Source organism: Mustela erminea, chromosome 12 (genome assembly GCF_009829155.1).
Source record: "Mustela erminea isolate mMusErm1 chromosome 12, mMusErm1.Pri, whole genome shotgun sequence".
Taxonomy (NCBI): Eukaryota; Metazoa; Chordata; class Mammalia; order Carnivora; family Mustelidae; genus Mustela; species Mustela erminea.
Window position 1 is genome coordinate 60,598,579 of NC_045625.1, and position 17,945 is coordinate 60,616,523.

A 17,945-nucleotide genomic window follows, 5' to 3' on the forward strand; every position below is an offset into this window, starting at 1 on the left:
CGCATCTGTGTTCATCAAGGATATCGGTCTATAGCTCTCTTTTTTGGTGGGATCCTTGTCTGGTTTTAGGATCAAGGTGATGCTGGCCTCATAAAATGAGTTTGGAAGTTTTCCTTCCATTTCTATTTTTTGGAACAGTTTCAGGAGAATAGGAATTAGTTCTTTAAATGTTTGGTAGAATTCCCCCGGGAAGCCGTCTGGCCCTGGGCTTTTGTTTGTTTGGAGATTTTTAATGACTGTTTCAATCTCCTTACTGGTTATGGGTCTGTTCAGGCTTTCTATTTCTTCCTGGTTCAGTTGTGGTAGTTTATATGTCTCTAGGAATGCATCCATTTCTTCCAGATTGTCAAATTTATTGGCGTAGAGTTGCTCATAGTATGTTCTTATAATAGTTTGTATTTCTTTGGTGTTAGTTGTGATCTCTCCTCTTTCATTCATGATTTTATTTATTTGGGTCCTTTCTCTTTTCTTTTTGATGAGTCAGGCCAGGGGTTTATCAATTTTATTAATTCTTTCAAAGAACCAGCTCCTAGTTTCGTTGATTTGTTCTATTGTATTTTTGGTTTCTATTTCATTGATTTCTGCTCTGATCTTTATGATTTCTCTTCTCCTGCTGGGCTTAGGGTTTCTTTCTTGTTCTTTCTCCAGCTCCTTTAAGTGTAGGGTTAGGTTGTGTACCTGAGACCTTTCTTGTTTCTTGAGAAAGGCTTGTACCGCTATATATTTTCCTCTCAGGACTGCCTTTGTTGTGTCCCACAGATTTTGAACCGTTGTATTTTCATTATCATTTGTTTCCATGATTTTTTTCAATTCTTCTTTAATTTCCCGGTTGACCCATTCATTCTTTAGAAGGATGCTGTTTAGTCTCCATGTATTTGGGTTCTTTCCAAACTTCCTTTTGTGGTTGAGTTCTAGCTTTAGAGCATTGTGGTCTGAAAATATGCAGGGAATGATCCCAATCTTTTGATACCGGTTGAGTCCTGATTTAGGACCGAGGATGTGATCTATTCTGGAGAATGTTCCATGTGCACTAGAGAAGAATGTGTATTCTGTTGCTTTGGGATGAAATATTCTGAATATATCTGTGATGTCCATCTGGTCCAGTGTGTCGTTTAAGGCCTTTATTTCCTTGCTGATCTTTTGCTTGGATGATCTGTCCATTTCAGTGAGGGGAGTGTTAAAGTCCCCTACTATTATTGTATTATTGTTGATGTGTTTCTTTGATTTTGTTATTAATTGGTTTATATAGTTGGCTGCTCCCACGTTGGGGGCATAGATATTTAAAATTGTTAAATCTTCTTGTTGGACAGACCCTTTGAGTATGATATAGTGTCCTTCCTCATCTCTTATTATAGTCTTTGGCTTAAAATCTAATTGATCTGATATAAGGATTGCCACTCCTGCTTTCTTCTGATGTCCATTAGCATGGTAAATTCTTTTCCACCCCCTCACTTTAAATCTGGAGGTGTCTTCGGGCTTAAAATGAGTTTCTTGGAGGCAACATATAGATGGGTTTTGTTTTTTTATCCATTCTGATACCCTGTGTCTTTTGACAGGGGCATTTAGCCCATTAACATTCAGGGTAACTATTGAGAGATATGAATTTAGTGCCATTGTATTGCCTGTAAGGTGACTGTTACTGTATATGGTCTCTGTTCCTTTCTGATCTACCACTTGTAGGCTCTCTCTTTGCTTAGAGGACCCCTTTCAATATTTCCTGTAGAGCTGGTTTGGTATTTGCAAATTCTTTCAGTTTTTGTTTGTCCTGGAAGCTTTTAATCTCTCCTTCTATTTTCAATGATAGCCTAGCTGGATATAGTATTCTTGGCTGCATGTTTTTCTCGTTTAGTGCTCTGAAAATATCATGCCAGCTCTTTCTGGCCTGCCAGGTCTCTGTGGATAAGTCAGCTGCCAATCTAATATTTTTACCATTGTATGTTACAGACTTCTTTTCCCGGGCTGCTTTCAGGATTTTCTCTTTGTCACTGAGACTTGTAAGTTTTACTATTAGGTGACGGGGTGTGGGCCTATTCCTATTGATTTTGAGGGGCGTTCTCTGAACCTCCTGAATTTTGATGCTCGTTCCCTTTGCCATATTGGGGAAATTCTCCCCAATAATTCTCTCCAGTATACCTTCTGCTCCCCTCTCTCTTTCTTCTTCTTCTGGAATCCCAATTATTCTAATATTGTTTCGTCTTATGGTGTCACTTATCTCTCGAATTCTCCCCTCGTGGTCCAGTAGCTGTTTGTCCCTCTTTTGCTCAGCTTCTTTATTCTCTGTCATTTGGTCTTCTATATCACTAATTCTTTCTTCTGCCTCATTTATCCTAGCAGTGAGAGCCTCCATTTTTGATTGCACTTCATTAATAGCTTTTTTTATTTCAACTTGGTTAGATTTTAGTTCTTTTATTTCTCCAGAAAGGGCTTTTATATCTCTCGAGAGGGTTTCTCTAATATCTTCCATGCCTTTTTCAAGCCCGGCTAGAACCTTGAGAATTGTCATTCTGAACTCTAGATCTGACATATTACCAATGTCTGTATTGATTAGGTCCCTAGCCTTCGGTACTGCCTCTTGTTCTTTTTTTTGTGTTGAATTTTTCCGTCTTGTCATTTTGTCCAGATAAGAGTATATGAAGGGGCAAGTAAAATACTAAAAGGGTGGCAACAACCCCAGGAAAAAATGCTTTAACCAAATTAGAAGAGATCCAAAATCGTGAGGGGGGAGAAAGGGGATAAAAAGAGGTTCAAAAAGGAGGAAAGAAAAAAAAAGAAAAAAGAAAGAAAAAAAAAAAGAAAAAGAAAAGAAAAGAATTTAAAAAAAAAGGAAAACACCTGAGAAAAATGTAAAAATGAAAAAATATATATATTAGATAAACTAGTAAAAAATCGTTAAAAAAGAAAAAGGTAACAGTTAAAAAAAAAAAAAAATTTACCCGAAGGCGAGAAAAGAAAAAAACAAAAAAATGAAAAAGAAAAAAATTGAATTAACTGCAAGACTAAAAAGAAAATCACAGGGAAAAAGCCATGAGTTCCGTGCTTGGCTTTCTCCTCCTCTGGAATTCTGCTGCTCTCCTTGGTATTGAAACCGCACTCCTTGGTAGGTGAACTTGGTCTTGGCTGGATTTCTTGTTGATCTTCTGGGGGAGGGGCCTGGTGTAGTGATTCTCAAGTGTCTTTGCCCCAGGCGGAATTACACCGCCCTTACCCGGGGTGAGTAATCCACTCGGGTTTGCTTTCAGGAGCTTTTGTTCCCTGAGCGCTTTCCGTAGAGTTCCGGAGGATGGGAATACAAATGGCGGCCTCCTGGTCTCCGGCCCGGAGGAGCCGAGAGCCCAGGGCCCCACTCCTCAGTGCGCCCTCAGAGAACAGCGCCCAGTTACTCCCGTCTGCCTGACCTCCGGCCGCGCTCCGAGCTCTCCGAGCCTGTGACCAGTTCAAGGTAACACCGAGCTGTGAGCTTACTGTCGGCTCTGTCTCTGTAGCCGGCTTTCCCGTTCCAATACCCGCAAGGTCTGCGACACTCAGACACCCCTGATCCTTCTGTGACCCTGCGGGACCTGAGGCCACGCTGAACCCGCGTGGGCTTTGCCCCGGTTTAGCCTCTGGAGCGATGTCCCTCAGCGGAACAGACTTTTAAAAGTCCTGATTTTGTGCGCCGTTGCTCCGCCGCTTGCCGGGAGCCGGCCCCTCCCCCCGGGGTCTATCTTCCCGTCGCTTTGGATTCACTTCTCCGCCGGTCCTACCTTTCAGAAAGTGGTTGTTTTTCTGTTTCCAGAATTGCTGTTCTTCTTCTCTTCTATCTGCCGATGGATTTTCAGGTGTTTGCAATCTTTAGATAAGCTATCTAGCTGATCTCCGGCTAGCTGAAGCAGTCTCAGCCTGCTACTTCTCCGCCATCTTGACTCCTCCTCTGCATATAAATTTTAAAATAAGTTTGCCAATTTCTTTTTTTAGCCTGTTGAGATTGCACTGGATAGCTAGGTCAATTTTGGAAAATTGCTATATTGAATTATTGGGTACTTAAATTCACAAAAAAAATATGTGGAGGAACCCATATATATATATATATATATATATATATATATTTACATACATACATATATATGTATTATATACACATCATATGCATTCTTTTCTGGATCTTCTAGAAGAAATCAACCTTATATATATACATATCTCCTCTTTAATTTCCTCCTGCAGTTTTCTCTAGTTCTCAATATGAAGGTTTTGCACATCACTTATTAAGTCTGCACCCAAGTATTTTTATTTGATTGTGACCTTCTTATTTAATTTCTTTTTCTAATTGACTTTTATATTGATCATGAATCCTGAAAATATGCTGTTGATTTCAATATAAGTTTTTTGTTTATTCTCTATCATATATAGATAGATAGATAGATAGATAGAGATAGATAGAGATATAATGGTATGTAGCACTATAGTACACTACATGCATGGAATACACTTAAACCCAGTGGAAGAGCTGCAGAGATAGGAACCTACTTGTACAGTTTCTATCTTCCCTCCTCCAAGTTAGTATAACTATTTGCCTCCGATCTTTCCTTACTACCTTCTCAGTTCCGATTTATTTATTTATTTACCTTTGGCTGAATTTCTTAGTCTATTTCATGCATGTGGGGCTCAGGGATCAGAGATATGGGTAGATAGAGTTTAAGGATGTCTTCACTGGTTACTTCCCTTATATGACTTCCTTACTCTTTCCAGCATTCTGTTTCCATTTTGTTTTTCTCGTTTTTTAAGCTGGGAAGATGGCAGACTTTCCCTCTTGTATGCCACTCTCTGCACTGCAAGTGTTATCCCCAGTTTAAAAGTAAACGAGATGGGAATGACATGTGTAGTTCTCATCACCCTTCCTCCAAGGGTACACTTCCCCGTAGAGTGCCTGCATCTGTTCATTCCCCAGGACCCTCGAGGATGTGATTTTTTGTATTGTGACCAAGTCATATAGTTGTTTTCTTCATGGAGCAGTCATCTCATAAAGGTTTAGTTTATCATACCCAAAAGAGGAAAATAGTCAAATGTCTAAAAGCAAGGAATTTTTGCAGCTTAGGTGACTTTAGAGGTCATCCAAGTGAATAAACTTAGACTCAGAGTGATTAATTGATGTTACCACAGGCACATAACTACTTAGTGATGAAAATCATTAAATAAATATATGGCCTGGTCCTATCTTAGTGAATGATGTGCCAAAAATAGCACTGTATCCTGTTCGGTTAAAAGGTGTTGAACAGTAGAGCAGGCCACTGGACAATGATCCTCATGAGGAACTAATGAATCCCCCTGAAAAGGTATTCTTAAGATACCTTAAGATATCTTATCTTAGGTATCCTAAGAGAAAGAGAGCTAAGACGAGTAGGTCTGGTCCAGTGTATTGGTGTGATTACCCAAAGTCACTTTCCTTCCAGACTCCTAAGACTCATATCTGAGTCCCGAGGCAGTTTGGGCTGTTAATACAAACAGAAAGAGTTTGGAACAGAAACCACATGGCTTTTTTAGTCTTCTAAAACAAGGTATCAAATTGACAAGTGATTAGGACATTTTCTCCATTTTTTATTAACATATTATTTGTTTGTCTGTGATTCACAGTCTTACACAATTCACAGCACTCACCATAGCACATACCCTCTCCAATGTCCATCACCCAGCCACCTTATCAGTCCCACCCCCCTCCCATCCAGCAATCTTCAGTTAGTTTCCTGAGATTAAGAGTCTCTTATGGTTTTTCTCCCTCTCTGGTTTCATCTTGTTTCATCTATCCTCCCCTTCCCCTATAATCTTTTGTTTTGTTTCACAAATTCCTTATGTCATTGAGATTATATGAGAATGATCCTTCCCTGATTGACTTATTTCACTTAGCATCTAGGCTCTTTCCATAGTTTGGCTATTGTAGACATGCAGCAGAGTTCCACTTTAAGCAGCAGTGTGTGCAGGAACAGAGGTTGTTAGAAGAAAGGGCAGTGGTATCTCTAGGATTTGGCAGTATCAAGTGGAGACAATCTGGAACAAAGAAAGGAGGAATGTCACTGGAGAAATTTGGTTTTGAGCACACTGACAAGGACCCTTAGAAGTAAGAGTTTCTCAGGGACCTCAAAGCCAAGCCTTAATTGGTGATATAAGATGCATGAAACATACGTGTTTACTATCAGTGTGACCCAATTTCAAATTTCTTGCTGATATGGCCTAGTAAGCATAGGTTACAAATATATATATTAGTCAATTGACCAAATACAGTTGTCAATAGGGGGGATTAGGATGAACAGACAGAAAAGATACAAGGGATACTATTAAGCAAAGGAAATATTATATATAAAGACATGATGGTAAGAATAGGCAAATATAATTAGAAGCAGTGTCTTTTGGTGACAAAAGTTTCCCATACAACATATCCACACCTTTAGGCCATATCAAAAATGACCAGCATTCATTCCAATACATAAGTATCCTGCTACTCAGATATCTTTATTGGTATAAACATAAATTTCATATGCATGGAAAATATGAAATTCAGTCAAAGAAAGGCTAGAGACACATTCTTTAATATTTCAAAATGTAGGTGGAAATGCTTTATTTGTAGCAATATGAACACTATTCATGTAGGTCAGTAATGGAGTTCATCACTGAAGCAGGGAGACCACTATGGGAATCAAGGGAATTTAAGCCTGCATATGTGGACACTGTGGAAGCTACTCAATGGAAGAGGCTTGAATATGAGGCTATAGCGTTCAGATTCCATTCAGTAGGCAGTAGGGATATTTCTGCTGTTTCCTGAGCAGGGGGACAGTGTGATAAGTATGCTGCTGGGAAGAGATAACATTAGTTCAGTATGCAATGTGAAGGAAGGAAAGAGGTCCCTGAAGCTTTTTTGGTGACTCATAAAAGAGATAGGACCAGGACTGGGATGGTGGCAGTAGGAGTGAGTACAGAAAGCATAAATGTTGAGACCTGGGGATGGGATACTATCATGATTAGTATCATAGCTTCTGAAAAGCAAGACTGCACACCATTCATCTTTGTATCCCAGGAATCAGCACAGTACTGGTGCATAGGGCAAGTGGCAGCCAAGATGATTTCTAGAACATTTCTGTGTTTCTTATAATCATTTTTCCCTTTCCTCATGAAGATGCTTTGCTTTTCATATGGTGCTTGTTTGTGAGCACAGAGGCCAGAAAATAATTGGGGGGTGTGCAGTCTCTGCCATGTGTTTGTCTAGTGCTCTTAAAAGGGAACACATTTCAAAGATCCCTACATCCTTTTTTTTCTGCCATACTTTTAGTTTCTGTCTCTCTGGTGCTTCCACCAGAGTTTTGTCATCCATGCATTTGGTTCTGCCTTGGAATTTTCATAGCAAGACAGTTCTATCAACACCCTTACCTCCTATTAAATGAATATCTAAGATGTTATTTTCTGGCAGCTTATCTGATCGTGCTGAGATCAGAGGCACTGTGATTTTCAGCAATAGGAGGTTTGATTCCAATATGACATACAGTAGGGCTCCAGCATCATCAGAATCTCCCTGGTGGCACACTGCCAGCCAAGCTGGCCTCATCCGACTTTCTCTCAGCTTGCTGCCTACACACCCTCAGTAGCCTTAACATCAGGAAAATTCACACACACACACACACACACACACACACAGAAGAACGGGCTAGGAGGATAAAATAATCACTTAGAATCCATGAACTGAGATAATAGAGTAATGATTATGGATTGAATCATTTGGTTTTGCTATCAGTGGACCATTGTTGTTGTTGTTTTTTAAAATTTTTTAAGTTTTATATTTTTTAAATTTTTGTTTATTTTTTTAAATTTATTTTCACTGTTCCAGAATTCCTTGTTTATGCACCATACCCAGTGCTCCATGCATACATGCCCTCATAATACCCACCACAGGTTCACCCAACCCCCCATTCCTCTCCCCTCCAAAACCCTCCGTTTGCTTCTCAAAGTCCACAGTCCCTCATGGTGAAATCATGAGCAACTGTGAACCACTGTTTTTGAAGTGCTCACCTAACTACAGCCAAAAATCTCCCTCTGATGAGATGGGGATATTACTTCATGGCTAACCTTAGCACTGGCATCAATTTGCCGGCACCTGCACTACCATCACCACTGTCATCATTGCAGCTGTTTTTTGTTTTTTGGTTTTTGGTTTTTGTTTCTTGTTTTCCTGCATGCACAGAGGTAACCTCTCTTGTGTAAAAGACTGTGTTTCAGTACAGCATCATTAGGGAGTCTCTCTATTAAATATGAACCCCCAGGTAGGTCAGTGAAGGCACTATCACTGATTCAGGAAAACACTATAAGTATGAAAAAATAATGAGTCTGGATGTGCAGAAGGTGCTCTATGGAGAAAGGTCTCAAATACTGAGCCCTACATATAGAGAAGAAGGCTGACTATCCAACTAAAGATCATATAACAGAGAGATATGGTACTAGAGATGATCATCAGTTCACTTCTGCTCACCTTCCCTGATCTACTCATACATCAAAATGGGAGGTCCTGTATATCAAGTGATCCCGAACCACATCACAGCTAATGGACCTAACCAATGACAGTCTCTCTACCAGAAATCAGAATGGGAACACAGAGACTAAGACAAGGAGACATGAGCTGAAAAGTAGTCTACCCAAAGAGACTACTTTGAATTGACCCTGAAGAGGCCATGGGAAAACAGGAGAAAAGGAGAAACCAGACTGCAGGGAGAGCATGAAGCAGATATGCAAAGAACGACAAGGATTAAAAAAAAAAAAAAAAAATCGCACAGCTCCAAAATGAAAGCCAAAGTTCTTGCAGCCTTTGCAGTTCCCCAAAGGACTAACAATACTTTCTACAATTGGGTTCCATTGGAAACTGTTGGGATAAATGTATTCTTACCTGAACTTCTTCACATGGGATTCTTTCCTTATTAATAAAAATTCATTAACTAAAGGAGAAACTTTGAAATTTATTGGTGTACCATATGAAAGAAGGGAAGACCATGAGAAATTAGTCTTCCTTCCGGTATTACAAACTCCTGAAAGAAAAGAACCATATGTAATTAGCTATTATATTTCCCTAAATGCTTAACGTAATGCACAGTATGTACTTGGTAAATGTTTGTGTTTGAAATCAGTTGTTTCTAAGCCACTGAGATGAGTATGTGTATGAATGAATACCAATCCACTTTGTTAAGTTGTTTATTTCCAAGTTGAAGAAACTGAAGGTTTTGAAGTCTGGTGAAAACATAAATATACAAAGATGAAGACAAACAAAGATATACCCCATCAGAGTAAGGGAAGGTCCGAACCTCTTTCTTTTCTGAATCAACACAGCATTTCACATGTTGCTGAGCATAGGGCAGCACTCGGGAAATAGGTTTGTGGTCTGTGATTAACTTTAAAATGCACACCAGTGGTCCCAATTGATCTCACTTTAGAATGAAATGTTTCCTGAAACAGATCTAGAAATGGACCATTGCTCACTGCCACTATCCCTCTACCTCATCTAAGCAACCACCACGCTTTCCCTCCTAATACCCCAATGGCTTCCCTCTCCACTCATTCCAGTTCCTGTTCAATATCATGCTTTCTAGAAAACCTTCCTTGCCCACACAACAAAAAGTGTCACCCCATTTTTCTCCCTCTACTCTATTTTTCTACACTGTGCTTATCACCTTCTGATACTACATGTATCTAATTCTAATAGTTTATTTGTTAGTTGTTTTCTCCAGTAGGATATATCTTTCATATAAGAGGATATCTCTCTGGTTTGTTCACTATTATAACCTCAGAACTCAAGATAATGATTAGCACATTATGGATGCCCAATAAATATGCTGAATGGATGAACAAATTTCCTCTAAAGAACCAAAAGGTCCTTGAGGAAAAACTGTATTGATACAGTACTTTCTCCTTAGCAGGTACTCAGTAAGTGCTTATCATTACATAAATTTTAGGCATTATCATACTCTTCTTAGACTTGTGAATTCAACAGTCTGAGACCTTGCCACAGACATGCTTAAGAACACTGGGTAACTTGAAATGGATTTTGAGATCTGTATGAAAAACAAAGCTTGGAGGGAGACAAACCATAAGTGACTCTTAATCTCACAAAACAAACTGAGGGTTGCTGGGGGGTGGGGGGTTGGGAGAGGGGGGTGGGTTATGGACATTGGGGAGGGTATGTGCTTTGGTGAGTGCTGTGAAGTGTGTAAACCTGGCGATTCACAGACCTGTACCCCTGGGGATAAAAATATATTATATGTTTATAAAAAATAAAAAAATATTAAAAAAAAGAAAAACAAAGCTTGAGAATAACAGATCATGTCAATCTCCTGGAAACATTAACAGAAAGGTATTACATAATGATGACTGAGGATGACTCAAAGAACATGCCCCTCTTTTTCACCACCAGATCCGGGTTTATATCCTTTTCTAGAGCAGGACATGTGTGCTGTCCTCTCCGCCAACCACAGTCACTTAAGCATAATAATCTGATCCTTCATCCTTGACATGTGTTCTCCCCAGGGCTTTAATGGCTCATAAGTCATTTTACTACCACCCCAGCTCACTCACCTGGGAGGTAGGAATTTTATCACTCATGAACCAGGAAAATAAAAAAGAAGTAATACTGCTTCAACTCCCAAGGCAGAGGTTCTCGCCTACGCTGCACATGAAAGTCCTTCGAGAAGCTTTTACAAGTCTCAGTTGTCAGACTGCCCTGAGCCCAATGAAATCAGAACCCCTGTAGGTGTGGCCCAGGCATCAGTATTTTTTAAAGATCTCCTGGGAATTCCAATGAGAAGTCAGGGCTGAAAACACTGGAAAGACACTGTCTTTTGGGGAAAGGGGGCGGAATCTCCAGGATTCAGCATAATATAGGGCTATTCCATCCAAGTTTCATACAGTCTGATGAGGAAATAGATAGAGATTAACTTTCCTGAATGACTAGGTGACTATTTCTCTTTCAGATTCCAAGCAGAAACAACAGTTTTCCCTTTCATTTCATAGATTTTTATTTTCCCAACAAATATGACTGTAGACTACATGATATGGCCACAAATGATATATACACATGTGAGCACAGAACCCTACATGTAATATCTGTTTTCTTATCTCTATCCCTACCTTTACCTACCTTTCCCCTCCTTCTCAGGACCAGCATTTCTACCTCTTTCTCCACAGACATCTATATCCATATCCAGAACAATATTATTGGGTTGGCTGGAGACAACAATGAGAAATTCCTGAAATTTCTCTCTAGGGTCTTAGAGAAAATACTGTGGGGACTTTGCCCCATAACTCTAACCCACCTCTAAGTTCACCTGCATCAGGAACCACCTGGCATGCTGAAACCAGCACTCCTCCTATATATACATCATTCTATTTCTATTTAGGTAGGTGTTTTTGTTTTGTTTTGTTTTGTTCCCCCGCCCCCCTAGTATCACAGGAGTTTACCCAACCTCCATATAGGGAAGGTTAGAAGTGTCAGGGATTCAATGACCCCAAGGCCATCTCAACCAATAAGAGATGGATCAACCCCAGCTTCCCTATTCTTAATTCTGAAGCACATTCAACATAGGCTCTCAGAAGTCCCCAAGAGGACTGAGCTACAACTGCCCACAGCAATTAATGCATCCTGTTTATCTCCTGTACCTTCCCTGTGTAACTATTCTCATTCTCTGTCTTGTACTTCCCAGAATAATTTGTCAAATAAACTACCTACACCCAATTTCTTATTTTATGGTCTGCATTTTCAAAGAACCCTAAATAAAACAAGTTTCAGACTCTGTTATCCTGTCTTTCTCTACTTCCTCCTATCAAATTTCACTTCCCAGAGGGTCAAGAATTATAGCAGATTAAAGAAGAAGAAAAATATGCACTATCAGAAAGAAAAGTGAGATTTCCAGGCTCTCTTTTCATTTATCAGCAGTACTGGATTGGAGAAGGTGGAGAAAACTAGAAAACCAAAATGTCTTTAGGTTGGAAAGGCTCAGAACCAGATTCCATGCATGAGCAGCCCCAGGAAGCCACTGGAATCTCCTATGGTTGGAGGATGATATGGATTCCATACTTACTCATCGTAGACACATTCCATTGTGTCTTTCTCTGAGTCAACAGGAACGGCAGTAAAAGTTTAAGCGCTTGCTGGTCTTTGTGGCAAAGACCATTTCTTAGGCTAACAAAGGATAATAGGAAAGTTTCTAGCCCTCTTAGTGAGGAGACTGAAGTTCCACTGAGAGCAAATTGAAGTTTGCTGGGAGCCTCAGTTAAACAGTAGCTTAAAGTTCTGTCTGACACACCAATTCCAGAACATGAGACATAAGCTCCAGCTGAATCTAAGTTCTGACACAATTATAGTCAATTGTGCAGAAGTTCACAGGTTTATTTAAAATTTTATCTAAAACACTACACATTCAAACACAAATGCTTGACATTTAGTATTTTAAATATCTAGCACATCATATTATTCCTAAATGTCAACCTAGCAATAATCTTTATAATCACATCCTGGCTCTAAAATAATTTTGGAAAATTTAGTTGGTACTGATGAAAATGTGGAGAAATAGAGACTTTCCTACTTTGTTAGGAGTGTATGTGTATTGGTGCAATTTCTGGAAAGCAATTCAGCAATAGCTATAGAAAATGAATGTGCACTAGTTCTTGGGATGGGAAAAGCAATGATATAAAAGTTAAATGGAAGCAAGATAGTGAAGTGGAAAGAATGTGGATCTGGGTTAAACTTATGACTTCATTGTGTGACACTGAATACATCACTTTAATCTCCTGATCTTCACTTTCCTCACCTCTAAACCAGGAAACACAATTCCTACGTTCTTTACCTGTTGTGAAAGTTAGAAAAAGTGCACAAAAAGTACTACTCTAGAGTCTGTCACTTTAGCAGAACAAGTTAGAGATGAGGGAATTTTTGCCTTTAAGGAACAACAACAAAAAATGTAGTGTAACAAAGGCTGGGTAGAACCTAAGAAAATAACTCAAAAGTTATTACGGTTGTTGAAGGGACTTAAACTGTCATGGGGAAAGATTTGAGCAGGAGGACTAAGACCTTACATGTATTTGTGAGAGCTTTATAGATACTTTTTATTTTCTGAAATAAAATAATAAAAAGAAACTACCAAGCAGATATAATATTCATGATAGCCCACACATCTTAAATTAATATATTTTTTTTAATTTCTTAAATCTTGCTCACCAGAAACTTTTGAGTATCCCTCCTTGATTTCAATAAAAATGCTTTGGTTATTGTTGCTGTTACTTTATCTAATCCATCATCCAAACATCTAATGCCTTTCTGAGGTTGGAAGTGTTGGGGATTAAATGACCCCAAGGGCAACCTCAACCAATAAGAGATGGGTCAACTCCAGCTTCCCTATTCTCAATTCTGAAGCATTCACTTCAGAAATGTTCCTTTTCTACCGTATGGATTTCAACAGAATTCTTTTTTTTTTTCATGCACTGTTTTTATTTTTTTTTAAATCAGGCATACTGCATGCAGCATGATATTCAATAATTTATAAATTTAGGAATATTTGAGTTCAACAGAATTCTTAAAGAGTAACTTGTATGTTTCAGGTGTAAGAATTTGAGCAAGCAATATTTAACTATCCTGTCCCTATACCATCATAGGTCCAGGAATTGCCCCCAAATTCCCTTTCTCAATACTTACACAAATTCTCAAATCTATCCATAATAATTGCATATCACAGAAAATTAGAACAACATTTATTTCTAGTATGGCTTTATCAGCAATTTGCCTACCCCAATCAGATATACACACAGGCATTTAACATTTATCAAACACCTACTACAGGAGTCTGGTAGGCTCTGTACTAGTCAGGGTTCAGACAGGGAGGCAGAAGCATTGTGCTTGCTGTGGGATAAGGACTTGATCAGAAGAATTAGAGCTTACACAATTATGAGAGTAGCTGAAAAAGAAAACACTTGGAGGAAGACTTAGGAGAAAAGACACTAACTCATCCTCCTGAAGTACTGGTGCAAGTAGACAAGCTGGGCTTCTGGGGAAATCTGAGAAGCCAGGTACAACCAGCAGCAGAAGTTTGCGAGGTATGGTCTCTGTGTAGCTACTGTTCCTGTGAGTCCATAGCCAAGCATCTGGTAGAAATACCCGGATAACAGGCCCAGCAGTTGGAAAGAAGAGTTGGATGTAAAATAGGAGAGAATGAGTACAAGCTGGGCACCTCTGTCCATGTTTGTCCCCCACTCTGAATCTTGTAGAAGCTCCTGTTTTGGCCAACTATAACCTGAAACCATTCAGGAAAGGAGATTCTTGGAAGTGTTGTACCCACCTAGATGAGCCAATCCAAAAAAGTTCAGACCTTGTCACTTTCTCATCCATATATAACTTTTTAACTGTATAAGATTTCCAAATCAGGGTAACAGAAAATGATGCTTCTACCTAAAATGATGCAACTATCCTTAATATAATTAACAATACATAGCATTACCTCCCTTGGGTATACACCAAGTAACCTCTTTGTCCAGTTGTAAATATTGTTCATTCTTCTGAGTCACAATCCTTTGATACTATGCCTTAAGCAGTATTAACATGTTTTATGTTGAAGCATATGAGAATGGGAAAAAGAAAAATGAAAGAAAAGAAATAGTATTTTATATATATATATATATATATATATATATATATATATATATATACACACACACACACATATATTTACAATGAAGTAAGGAAGAAATAACTGCTAGGGTCTTTATTTCTGTAAATTGTCAGGCTATCATAATGGATTTATAACTTCCCACTTCCATTGCCCATCTATCCTCTCTTTATGCTCAGCAAAAACCTTGAGTGGTCATGATTCTTTGCCTTATGGCAAGGTGACCAAAACACTTGTTCCTTCAAGGTCTGTTTCATTAGGAGACGTTCCTCTATTGAGTTGTTATTGTATTTCATTAATATAAACATAAAACATGGAGGAACATTGAGGCATCCAGAGAACTTCTTGCTTTCCAGACATGCTTCTCCCTGCCCACATTGTGTTGAAGCAGCCCAATTTCTCCTTGATAATCATGATCAACAACATCTCTAATGCAATGACCTTCTTCTTTTCCTGCTAGTTCACTAGAAGGAGGTAACAAATGACCAGGTAATAGTCTCAACTTCTAGTTTAGTGTGCCTTTGTACATCCCCTGTAAAAACAGGCTTCCTGTCTTCAGTAAGAATTCTAGATCAACAGAGCTCAAAGTTGTAGAAACAAATTTTGCCAGTGGATTATTACGGGTAACAGGAAGAACTATTTCCATTTGTCACAGATTCATAGCATACATTTATCCTAAAGAATTACACTAGTCCTGAAAAATAGTGCTAAACACATGGCACTATAACTGAGTTCTCAAAAGGACAGTCTACCATTCTCTCAGATCAATTACTTCAGGGTGATAATGATCACAGACTAGTGAATTTGGTATTTAATAATTTCCATGATAGGAAGCAATACTGTATGGAAAACTTTAATACTGAATAAGGCATTTTGGAAATCTTTGAGTGGTAATTTTGACAGAACCAAAAACAGATAAGATAAATTCATATCCAGGATTTATATCTATTCTACTGAAGGCAAAATGCTATTCCTTCCATGATGTAAGTGATCCAATGTAATCAATCTTCCACCAACAGGTTGGTGATGTCCCTTGAGAGTACTGACATGTTGTGGCCTCAGTGTTGGTCTCTGCTGCTCATAGATTGGGCACTTCGCAGTCTCTGAAGCCAAATTGCTCTTTGTGAGCACAAGTCTATATTGCTGAGCCCACACATTTTCTCCATTTCTGCCATCATTGTCACCTTCATCATGAGCCTACTAGGCAGGAGGAGGGATGGCTGTAGAAAGACGGTGACTAGTATCCTAACATGAGTCATCATGTCCACCTGGTTATTAAGATTCACCTCTGCTAAGGTTACTCTTTGGTAAATAATCACATGGGACACAAATATTTTTATCCTCATGACCCTTTTGAAGAGTTCTATCCACATATTACCTCTGAGTTACCGGACATAATTTTTCCTTTGTGTTCCTTCCAGGTCTCTGACTACTCAAACCATCAGCTACTACCCATGAATCAGCACAGATCCATATATTTGGCCATTTCTCCTAGACAAAATGAACAACCAGATGCACTGTTTTAGAACTGAAAGAGGGACCAGATGCAGTCTAATTTCTCCCTCTCCTTGGAAGGGATATTGTTGAGAGACAAATCCGGACAGCCTTGGGGGCTCATCTCCTTCCACTTTTGGAAGCTTAGCAGAGAGCTGGCTTAACTCCATTGAGCCAGCCTGCAGAGATAACGCCTTTGGCTTATTTTAGGATTCCATTTAGCAGGCAAGGTTGTTCACTGAGCCCTCCATATGTAGACCTTCATCTCTTTTATGTATCTTTACTAGCATTTCCTGAATACTGTTATACTTCTTTTTACTACAAGTAATCAGGCACTCTCTACCTCTTCTTAGGCTAACTTATGTAATGGGGTGAGTAAGCATGAGTTCTTTTTTTCACATTTAGCTTTCTGGCTAAAGAAAGATTGTGCTGGACTTCACAGAATAATGAAAATTCAGGGGACTGAATGTATTCTACAACTTCTCTGATTTTTTTCTCATAATAAAACCTATATCATATCTACACTCTATGGTACTATGCTGAACACTCTTGACCCCTTTCATAGCAGAAAACTCAATATGCTACAAACCACTGGGTGGCTAAAAGCTTGGTCAAATTAACATGTTCCTGCGTTTTCGTGGGAAATAATTCTTACATCCTTGCACATATCTGTCTAGGAGAGTGTCTACTTCCTACTTAACAAATCCCAAACAACATGATGTCATCAACATCGTGAACCAACAAGACAAGATGTCCTTTAGAATGGAGAGGCAGGATGTTCCTGAGAAAAAGGGATAAATAGTTAATATGATTCTATAATAGAGAAGTGTATTGCTAGTTACCAGCTGAAACCAAACTGCTTCTGGTGATCTTTAATAATAGGTATACTAGGTTACTAGCTGAATAGTAAATTCCAAGGGAGTGTGTTGGTTAGATCGAGTAAAGAAACCATATCTGCAAGAAGTTAAAGATGGATTCCCCACCATCTGATTAAGTTTGTGGTAATCCACTCTCATTTTCCAAGATCTGCCTGCCATCTGCATGCTCCAAAAAGACAAATTGGATGGGGATGTAATAGCAATCACCACCCTTGCATCTTCCTGGTCCTTGGTGGTAGGGAAAACCAAAACAAAAACAAAAAACTCTTCAATCCCACCAGTAATACAGTACTGATTATGAGTTGCTGATTTAGTAGAAAGAAGTTCTAGACAGGTTTCCATTTTGCCTTTCCTATCATAAAAGACTTCACTCCATACATCAGGGAACCAATATGGGGATTCTACCAGCTGCTTACTTGTTTATTTCAACTATACTTTACATGACCTGGAAAATAACTATTGTTTGACATAGACTACCAGTGTCCCATTTGTCAATGACAACAGGATAACTGATGCCTTTAAATCTAGTCATATCAGAGTTCTATTGCTATATTAATGGTGTATTCTTCTGGAACCACATCTAGTGGTACCAATATTTGATTCGGTGTTCAATTAGTAGTGATATAGGATAAAAGGTTTATTATAAAAAATAGACTTTATATAACTGTTGGAGGAGCTGGAGTAGTAAAGATCGGCAGGAGGAATGGAGGATTTGAAGAAGTGACTAATTAGTCTTTTCGTAACACTTAGGTGAAAAAGATGGAGCTTTCAGGGAAATCTGATAAACTAGGTTTCTTCAGTCACTGAAGTAGAACTCCAAATAGGAAATTCTTCGTGAGGAAGATAGAATCTGCTGCACCTGTGTAGCTACTAATTCGGTGCAACTATAGCCAAGCATCTAGTAGTGTGCCTGGGATCA